Raw genomic sequence first — 11,243 nt, forward strand, 5'->3', positions numbered from 1 at the left:
TTGAGCTTCCCTTTTTAAAGTCTTTTTTTTTTTGTCATTTTGTTTTGTTTGTCAAGTGCCTGGTAATTTTTTATTGAATGCCTTTTTTGATTTCTTAGCCTTTCACCTAAGGGAAATGTCATGTAAATAACAGCACAGCATACTGTCAGTCTAATCAAAATGTACTTAACTATTGGTCCATATCATTGACCATCATCTCTTGGCTGCTTCATTTGCTCCTTGAGACTTGTTAATATTTTCAAGATTCTTCTAGCTGTGCTTGGTGGTCCAAGTAGAACTTCATGGAATGTCCATTCTCTATATTATTAAAGAAAATTTTGACATGTCAAGGGAGGGATTTGTAAATTACACATGGAAAGATGTCAGGACATGTTTGTATATGGCCTTATTCCTTTTTAAAAATTTCTTTAATGTTTATTTATTTTTGAGACACAGAGAGACAGAGCGTGAGCAGGGGAGGGGTAGAGATAGAGGGAGACACAGAATCTGAAGCAGGCTCCAGACTCTGAGCTGTCAGCACAGAGCTCAACACAGGTCTCAAACCCAGGAGCAATGAGATCATGACTTGAGCCCAAGTCGGACACTAACTGACTGAGCCGCCCAGCCACCCAGGCCTTGTTTTATTCTTCATGCAGGAGGCACAGAGGTTAGAATGTATGTCCTGATGGAATAGATAGCTTTCTGCAGAATTTCACCTTCTAACAGCAAATTAATCTCATGTGCAAATAGTCATGCTTTTCATTATGTTTGCAAATTTTCAAACATTTTAAAGTCATGCAAATGTAGTATTGTTATCCAATGTGTAAATTGTTAATGTATGTCTGGGTGACAGTACATAGAAATATTTCCTCTAATGTGTAAACCATGAATGCATTTGACTTCAACACATAAACATAATTTTTATATGACATTACCATGGCTATAAGCACTAGGCTTTATTCAAAAAGCATTCAATTAAGTAACAGTGAGCATGCATTTTCCATTTTCTATTGCTTTAGTCCTCAAAGTAATCTAGGGAATTCTCACCATAAAAATGTAAATGACTTTGTAAATATTATCTCTAGAGTAGAGAGATTCGAGAATAACCGTGTCCAAAGATATGGAGAGGATATTTTAAAATGTTCTGCTTATTGGTAATGTCTTGCATGGGAAGGGAGGCAAGCCTATGACTTCTACTTCCTGAGGACAGTCTGTATGTCTAGCTTGTTTGCCTCTGTCTCCTTAGTTCAAAGTGTCTCACACAGTGTCTACCATATGGTAGGGACACAGTCAATATTTGTTTAATAAATGGATAAATAGGAGAATAATCTTTAAACATGAAAGAGTATTAGTTGAATTCAGGGTAAATATAAGCAAAATAGTATATAAATAAGAATGTCAATCTCCCCTTATTAAATTGCCAGAAAGCCTAGAGGCAAAAGAAAAAAATTCCATATCCTTAAATATTAAGGAATTGTTAGAACTTTGTCGTTTATTTTGCTGAAATGAACTAGGTTCTTGGTCTGAGGTTCTACTTTCTTAAATGAAGATAAACTCTACGTAGTATATATGATATTGTCATACAAGTTAATGATAAAAATATTTTCAACAATAATGGAACCAGCAAAATTCTGGAGAATTTACTGTAGTACTCATCCTCATTTTTTGAAAAAGCATTTCAAATAATATAAAGCTTGAAATGACCTAACATAGTCTTCCTGCTCATTTCTCCACCACTGTGTAGGGTAGTAACATAAATACTTTTAAAAGGTATCAATTTCAATTTTTAATGTCCCTAAAATTTTACCATATAAAATTGATGCAATTTAGAGCCTCGTAATCCTTATTAATTCAAAAAATCTCCTTTTAGATTCCAACCCCCAAATTTTTCCACAGACATTAGGATATGAATATATTTCTAAAAGTGGCAACTATTACAATGTTTTGTCTGTAAGCAAAACAATCTCATTATATAAAAAAGTTAAACAATGTACTTTTTTATAATGAGTTAAAAGCACCCACACCATATTTCGGGAGATAATCTCAATCAACATACTGGTGACCATCACCGCTGCTAATTTTACTCATTTAAATATTCTCTTTTTCTTTAGGGGCTTTTAAGAAATTATCACCAACATGTCACTTTTTTTTACTTCTACAACTAACCAAGTCCTGACTCGCTTAACTGTGCTCAAAAGGTACTTTAAGTTTGTTTTATTTTTCAGATTTAAGTTTAAGTTTTAACTTTAATTTATTTTTTAGATTTTGTATCCCTTTATATGCAGCAAACCTAAGCTATGTTTGAACAATTTTCTAAGGAGCCCTGTATAGGCTTTAAACAAGCTGTTTTCTTCTAATGAAGACAATAGTGCATGGGGCACCTGAGTGGCTCAGTGGGTTAAGTATGTGACTCTTGACCTGAGCCCAGGTCATGATCTCACGGGTTTGTGAGGTTGAACCCTGCATCAGGTTCTGCACTGACATTGCAAGACTGCTTTAGGATTCTCTGTCTCCCTCTTTCTCTGCCCCACCCCTACTCATGCTTGCTCTCTCTTACATAAATAAATAAATGAATAAAAAATAAATAATCAAACAAGCAAACAAACATAAAAAAAAGCAGACAGTAATGAAACTCTGTAATGGTGAAAGAGCCAGTATGACAAAATCTGCTTCTATGAATATATGTCACAACAAGTACTGAGTAGGCCATCAAATACTTGGCTTGGGTTTCCTCTTGGTCATAGGACTTCAAAAACATTTTCTTTGTAGAAACTTTTCCACCAAAAATATAATAATAGCAATAGAGTAGAACCTTTGAAGACATAGGTTGTTGATGAGAACTATTATTGAATCAACTCAGTATTTTTTTTATATACCCAAACCTGAATATAGGCATTCCAATTCAGCTTGATATATATATTTTTTTCTTTATGCATCCTCCTCCCTACCTTATTTCATTTTTAGTACATTAACTGATTAATTTAAAAACTGATTGGCCAAAACACATATTTTAGGGCACTTCTACTTCCATTTCAGTCTAAGAAAACAAGTTCATTTGGCTTCATTACAGAATGGATCTGATTAAATTTGGGGAGCATGGTTGGTCCTACCTTTAGGCAGAAACATATTTGCCCAGGATATATAATTGAAGAAAAGAACATTTCATGCTTTCCTGTTAACATGCTTTTAAATAATTGGGGTAAGTCCATTCCACACAATGCAGAGGGGCCTAAACTAGGGTAAGGCATTTGCCTCAGGTGCAAAAATTAAAGGGGTACTGAAGAGCTCAGTAGTCAAGATAAGCAACATTTTAATATAGTATTTAAGGAATAAAATTAATGAAAAATTATCCATGATTGATAGAAAATAATTTTATTTTTTTTAACGTTTATTTATTTTTGAGACAGAGAGAGACAGAGCATGAATGGGGGAAGGTCAGAGAGAGAGGGAGACACACAATCTGAAACAGGCTCCCAGCTCTGAGCAGTCAGCACAGAGCCCGACGTGGGGCTCGAACTCAGGGACCCCGAGATAGTGACCTGAGTGGAAGCCGGACGCTTAACCGACTGAGCCACCCAGGCGCCCCTAGAAAATAATTTTAAAGAAAGACAGAATCAGCACTACTTAACTATTAACTTCTTTTACTTCAGTTCCAATATGGTTTGGCACTGTATTTTACCCTGCTTTTCTTATTTTCTTTTTTTAAATCGCCCTTTAATTTTTGCCCCCAAGGCAACTGCCTCACTCACCTTATCCTAGCCCTGTCCCAACACTGGAGGCTTTCCTTTGTTAGCATTGAAAGAAGTAAAAATTTAAGAAAACACAGTGAAAATTCAAGCCACACAGTCTTTTTTTCCCCTTTCTATTGTCATATCTTTATGATGTGCATCTCAGACTCTAAAACTGGAAATTACTTATTTAAAGATATTTACTATCATCCTAGAACCATCCCTTCAACCAGATTCTTACTGAATATATGTAAGGGAGCTGGGGCACCTGAGAGGCTCAGTCAGTTAAGCGACTTCTGCTCAGGTCATGATCTCACGGTTTGTGAGTTCAACCCAGGCGTCAGGCTCTGTGTTGACAGCTCAGAGGCTCTTAGAATTCTGTGTCTCCCTCTCTCGTTGCCCCTCCCCTGCTCATGCTCTGTCTCTCTCTCATTCTCAAAAATAAATAAACGTTAAAAAATATATATGTGTAAGGGACGTATATACTTCTAGGAACCTGCACTTTAAAATAAATACCAAGTAATTCTGTTGCAGGTTGTCCAAGGATATTCCTGGAAAAATTCTTGACTAGATTCTAACAGCTGTTCACTATTGCTTATGTCTCTCTTGACAGAGCAAAGTTTTCTTAAGAGTAACGACATGGTTTAAAAAAAAAAAAGAAAAGAAGGGGCGTCTGGATGGCTTAGTCGGTTAAGCACCTTCTTCAGCTCAGGTCATAATCTCACGGTTTTTGAGTTCAAGCCCTACGTTGGGCTCTGTGCTGATAGCTTGGAGCCTGGAGCCTGCTTCAGAGTCTCTGTCTCCCTCTCTCTACCCCTCCCCTGCTCAAGCTCTGTCTCTCTCTCTCAAAAACAAATAAACAGTAAAAAAAAAAAAAAAAAAAAAAAAAGAATGGAAGAGAAAAGAAAAAAAAAGAAAGAAAGAAAGAAAGAAAGAAAGAAAGAAAGAAAGAAAGAAGGAAGAAAAGTGGCCAGAAACTGTGTCTGGTTGTGTTCAATACAATGTCCCTCTCCCCTGCAATGTGGCATTTTTATGTGTTTTTATGTTTTAATAGGGCTTTCACAGCTATGTAACTTTTATTAAGTTGGTCAGTTTGGAAATTTAAAGTAGAATCTATTTGGCATTCTAAAAATGTTAGTAATTGGTGAATCCCATGCCTAGTTGATCTGGATTTAATTTTATATGCTTTGTAGGAAATTTACCATTTAAATTATTTTACATTAAAAAATCAGAATAAGAATACATTGTATGTCATTATATAATGTAGATCTATGTGCTTATAAATGTACCTACATCCTACAATGGGAGTCTTAATATTTTCCTATAATCTCATGAAGATTTAAATGTACATTTTCTAACTTCTACCTCTTTTCATATTGTGTCAGTTTATTAGTGTTATGATAATCAGGTTCCAGGAACTAGACATATTGAAACCACCTGGACTGTTCACTAACATACAGATTCCCAACCTTGCTCCACTATATAATAATTGGAAATTTCTAAGAATGGAGCCTAGGAATCTGTATTTTTTGAAATTATTTTATGTTTATTTTTATTTTTTTTAATTTTTGACAGAGACAGAGCATGAGTGGGAGAGGAACAGAGAGAGAAGGAGACACAGAATCCAAAGCAGGTTCCAGGCTCTGAGCTGTTAGCACAGAGCCCGACACAAGGCTCGAACCCACGAACCATGAAATCCTGACCTGAGCTGAAGTCGGATGCTTAACCGACTGAGCCACCCAGGCGCCTCTAAGAATCAGTATTTTTAACGTTCTTCCCTAAATAATTCTGCTGTATTCTAAACCCTAAACCTTAAGTATTACTAGGGTGTTAATCTTTCTGTTTGTGATATATATATGAAAACATATATATATATATTTTCATGTAGCACACTGTATGTTTTTCAGTGTGGTAGTTTGGTGTAAGGGTTCAATCTTCCAAGCATCTCTGCCCATTTGCTAATTGGCCTCCAAATGCAGAGGAATGTGTGACTGCTCTTCCCCATTTCATGAATAGCAAGATAACAGAATAGCATGGTCAATAACAAGAGTCATGGCTGAGAAAAACCTGTAATTCAGATTTCTCTCTGATGCTTTTTCTGGGGTGTTTATGTTTTATGTTTTATGTCATATCTTTATAGCTGTGTCTGCATGGTAGCTGACATACAGAGCCAGACCAATGATCTATCTGGTTGTATATAACAGCATTCTTGCTCTAGAAATGAACCTAAGAGGAGGTACAGGAAAGACATATTCTTAATTCTTTTAGTACAAGTATCGATTACTTATAGATTTCTTTCCTGAAAGAAAAAATATTTAAATTTTGACCAACTTCACCAACACAAGACCAGTTCCATGAGCACATTGTCAACCTTAGATGATATAAGACAGCACTTCCATTCATGTATCTGTTTATACGCTCTGAACCATTCCTCCTCCCCTCCCTATCTCTCTATCTTTATATTTCTCTCCTTCTCTCTCTTTCTCTCTGTGTCCATTCATCTTCCTAACTTTTCACTACATCCTCAATCACTTTCCTTTCCAAATTGCAATTTCTATTTTACTTGTTGACTTCACATACTATTCAACACATTTAACACACTTTCTGATGCCAAAGTTTCACATTGCCCTCAGCAAAGTCAATAAATACCATTGACATACCAGAGTCACATGTCCAGGAACTAGTGTCTTCCCTGTGGAATTCAAGTTTACAGAAATCAGCTAGATAACCACACAGAAGTCCCATGTGCAAATCAGAGCCTCTATAGGTAACACAAGAGCATTAGCAAATGCTTCTTAATAGCAATATTAATAGCACAGTTATGTTTGGAGCCACAATGTCTTTGCATTATTAAAATTCTTACTAGATAATTTTCATGAACAGGCTTAACAACATCAGAGCAATAAGAGGATATCCCTAGAATACCAGGGTCTTGTGATACAAAATAAATGGTGTCATTTAATGCCAGCCCTCACGAATGATGAAGGAATATATATGACTCAGTATCACCATGCCCTCATCTTACTTCTTGAAATATTGGTGGCAGCTCATTAACTGTCTCACATCAAAAGAATTTCTTTTTATGAGATATACAATTGTTCATGACAACATACCATCATAAGCCATTTATAAAGATACTCAGGATGTTTGATTATTGGATGAAACATATTTACCCTAATGCATGAATATGGCCACATGAGTGATTTTTTGTCTTTTAATGGTTCAATTACCTAGGAACTTTAGTAACTGCTCTGGATGAAAGACTAACTTCTGAATCTTGGAAACTAGCACCCACTCTAGTTTTAGCACCCACATTAGTTTCTCATTGTCCTTGATACCAGGCATTCTGATATTAGTATTCAGAAGGGAGCTCAGTATCTTGGAAAATGTGCACTAGCCACTGTCTCTTTGGTTCTCTTGTCAGGCAGCTTAAAGGTTAACTTGGATTCTCCACCCCCAAAATAAGACATTCTGTCTGTTTAAATCACACCTGGCTTTCAAAAAAAAAAAAAAAAAAAAAAAAAAAAGCCCAGTGATTACTTTAAGAAAAAACTATTATTCAAATTCAGATATATACAAAAATAAGATTAAAAAACTCCATTTTCCTTCACTCCAATAATCATCAATCCATGGACAATCTTATTTGTTCTGACCAGTTTTACATTATAGTTCCCTACACTCTAGTGTAACATGTTTCTGTCTCCTCTGCATCTCATATAAATTAGAGGTGAGAGCTAGAAATTTGATTAGATTGAAGTTAGACAGTTTTGAAATACTACTTTATAGGTGGTATTATATGTTTTGTTCAAGAGATGTGTAATAGCTGTTTGTTCTTTTTTGAGTCATGTTGGCAATTGATGATCATTGCTTAAGTCTGTTGCTTGATTAGTTGTAGAATAGCGATAGTCTAATTGATTCAATATTTATGAATTTAGTAACTGAAATACTCATATAAAGAGAAACTTTCTCTTATCAACTATTTGGTTACCCTAAATTACAGTTCATATAGTAAATGCTAGACAAACGCTTGTTTCCCTTCTTTCTTATGTTTAAAAAATAATGAGCTAATTTCTATCATCATAACATCAACATCATAACATCAGTGTGTTATTTTTCCTTATTTAAATTTTGCTTGTTTTCAATATCTTTATGAGCTGTGTTTTAATATCTGAATGAATCTGTTCTATTGCTGTTATTATGCTTGTCAATGCTCAAATTTTATCAGCTTTGACTACTGGGAGTCTATTTAGGTTGGTTATTAATTTTTTTCTCCATAACTCTGGTATTGTTATTTTCCTTGTTCCATAAGTATTTCTCATAATATTTTTTATCAAACAATGATGACAATGGGCCATATGTTATTTCATTATAGGTAGGGAATGGCGATAATATAATTCTAAAATATTTAAGAATGATAATATTCTGATTTTATCAATTCTTCTTCTTTTATTAGTTGAAGATACACATTCTCCATCAACTCTTTGAATATCTTAATTAATAGTGTGTACTAGAAAGGAAGGATAAATATATTTTTAAATGTATTTTTATTTGCTGATATTTTATATTATTAGTTGGTTTTCTTTAAAAGGTCCTATAAGTGAAATGGAAGAGTAAATCATTGATATTAACGTTTCATACTACCTGTGTCTACATCCTATTTGTTACATTTCAGTTAATTTTTAGTGGAAGCATAGTGTTCTTCTCTTTCTTGACTTTGGGCTCAGTCATGAGACTTACTTTGGCTAAAGGCATGTTCACAGCCATGAAAAGTTAAGTAGCTTGACATGTGCTTGTGTAGTTGGGCTTTCTTTCTTGCCTTCTGTCATTGTCATGAGAAGAACATTTTCATCAGTCTGCTGCTGACCCACAGAGGATGGCAGAAATATAGAGGACCCCATCTTCTGCTTGGAGTCAATCCCAGACAAAACCATTCTAGAACACCTGACCTCCCGGCACCCCAGACACGCGAGAAAGAATCTATGATTTTTGTTTAATCATAGAGTTTGAGGGTGTTTCATTTCATAAGATAGTAGTGGTGATAGATGAGGGATATAATGACTAGTGAGGATTCTATATTATCATGAACTGATAGTTCATGTTGTTAGTGGTACTCCTATATTCTCCAACAAAGAGTCCATGAATTCTCAAGCTTCTTCAGTCACAGAAAATATTATGTTTATCAAACGGAATTAATGAAAGCAATGATATTAATGAATATTAATGAAATATATTAAATGTTAATATATTAAATGTAAAAGTTAAATTATAAGCCTTATAGATTAAAATAAAGGAGAAAATCTATACAACCCTGGTCTAGCAAAAGATTTCCCAGAAAACAAAAAAGTAAAAAACAAAAAGCAGTATGCATAAAAGAAACCTTGATAAGTTGGACTTCATTCAAATTAAAATCTTCTATTCTTTAGAAAATGGCACTTAAAAATGAAATTTAAAGTTATAGACCATGAGAAAATATTTATATCTATTGACAAAAGACTTATACTAAGAATTTATAAAACATTTTTAACAACTCAATGGTAAGAATACAAATAACCCAGATAAAATATGGGCAAAAGACTGGAATAACTACTTCACCAAAGAAGTCATATGAATGTCCAAAGAGCAAATGGAAATATCTTTATCATTAGTCACCAGAGAAATGACAATTAAATCAAATGAGACACCAAAACGCCTCCATTATAATGGCTGCAGTACCAAGTGTTGGAGAGAATGTGGAGCAACTAGAATTGCCATGGTTGAAGTGGAAAGTAGTACAACCACTTTAAAAAACTGTCATTTTTTTTTTTACTGCAAGTTTGTACTTTTTGACTCCTTATACTCATTTGGCCTACCCCCAACCTTCCACTTTTGGCTATAACCAATCTGTTCTTTGTATCTAACTAGATTTGTGGGGGGGGATCCTTGCTTTTTGTTTTTTTGTTTTTGTTTATATTCCACACATTGGTGAGATCACATAGGATTTGTCTTTCTCTTATTTCATTTAACATAATGCCCTCAAGGTCCATCCATGTTGCCACAAATGTCAAGATTTCATTTTTTTTTTTTTAACTGTAGAACGCTCCACGAATGTTCATGTCACCCTTTCACGGGGCCATACTAATCTTCTCTGTATCATTACAATTTTAGTATATGTGCTGCTGAAGACAGCACTAGATTTCATTCTTTTTTATGACTGAATAATATTCATAAAAATATCTCACATAATATTCAAATATACATCTCACATAGTAATGTCCATGTATATATGTTTCTGTATCTTGGCTATATTATAAACATGCTGCAATAAACAATGGGGTTGCACGTATCTTTTTGAATTAATGTTTTTCATTTCTCTGGATAAATACCTAGCATTGAAACTGATGGATCATATAATAGTTTCATTTTTAAGTTTTTGAGAAATCTCCACAGTGTTTTCCATAGTGGTTACACCAATTGCATTCCCACCAGGAGTGCACAAAGGTTCCCTTTCTCTACATCTTTGCCAACACTTGTTATTTTTTATCTTTTTGAAAATAGCCATTCTAACAAGTGTCAGGTGATAGCTCATTGTGGTTTTAATTTGCATTTCCCTGATGATTGGTGATGTTCAGCATCTTTCCATGTACCTGTTCAACATCTGTATGTCTTCTTTGGAAAATGTCTATTCAGATCCTCTGCCCTCTTTTTTTTTAATGTTTTTTTTTTTTTTATTTGAGGGAGAGAGAGAGAGAGAGAGAGAGAGAGAGAGAGAGAGAGAGAACAAGTGGGAGAGAGACAGAGAGAGAGGGGAACAGAAGATCCGAAGCCAGCTTGGTGCTGACAGCAGACAGCTCTCTGTGGGGCAGCAGACAACCCTATGTAGGGCTTGAACTCACGAACTAGGAGATGTTGACCTGAGTCAATGTAAGATGCTTACTGACTGAGCTACCTAAGCACCCCTCCCCTACCCACTTTTTAATTACGAATCTTTCTGTTGAGTTGTGATTTCTTCTATATTTTGGATATTAACCCTCTTTCATACATATCATTTTCAAATATTTTCTTCCATCCAGTAGGTTGCCTTTTCATTTTTGTTGGTAGTTCCCTTTGCTATGTAGAAGCTCTAAGTTTGAAGCAGTCCCACTTGTTTATTTTTGCTTTTGAGGTCTTTATTTTTTATGCCAAATTCAAAAAATTACCACTAAACCTATTTTTATTTTCTAGGGAATTGGCTATACTGAACTTTTTAAAGTGATAAGCATGACTCAATTTTTAAAAATTACCTAATAGCAAAAAGAATAGTCAACCAAATATTGTAATGAACATTTATTGAGTGCCTTTTTCTATCCCAGGACTATTCTCAAAACATAACTTCCATCATCTCTTTTAATCTTTGTGACAGTATTATAAAGTAGATGCCATCACCATGTGCTTGGCAGGTCTTGAGCAGAGTACATGCTGGTTAAGTACATTTTGAATAGATTATCCCCACTTTGTGGATGAAGAGGTTAAAGCTTTGAGGGGCTAAGTCACTTGTCCAAGGCCCACTCACTGTCAGTG

At 34.7% G+C, this 11,243-nt stretch overlaps 1 non-coding gene across 1 annotated transcript; it reads right to left on the reverse strand.

Annotated features, from left to right (window-relative positions):
• Positions 1–9,769: 9,769 nt before the first annotated feature.
• LOC113603327 (U6 spliceosomal RNA) lies at positions 9,770–9,875 on the reverse strand. Its single transcript, XR_003424906.2, has one exon. It is a non-coding gene; the product is annotated as a U6 spliceosomal RNA (small nuclear RNA).
• Positions 9,876–11,243: the final 1,368 nt, after the last annotated feature.

This window comes from Acinonyx jubatus, chromosome A3, assembly GCF_027475565.1.
Source record: "Acinonyx jubatus isolate Ajub_Pintada_27869175 chromosome A3, VMU_Ajub_asm_v1.0, whole genome shotgun sequence".
Lineage (NCBI taxonomy): Eukaryota > Metazoa > Chordata > Mammalia > Carnivora > Felidae > Acinonyx > Acinonyx jubatus.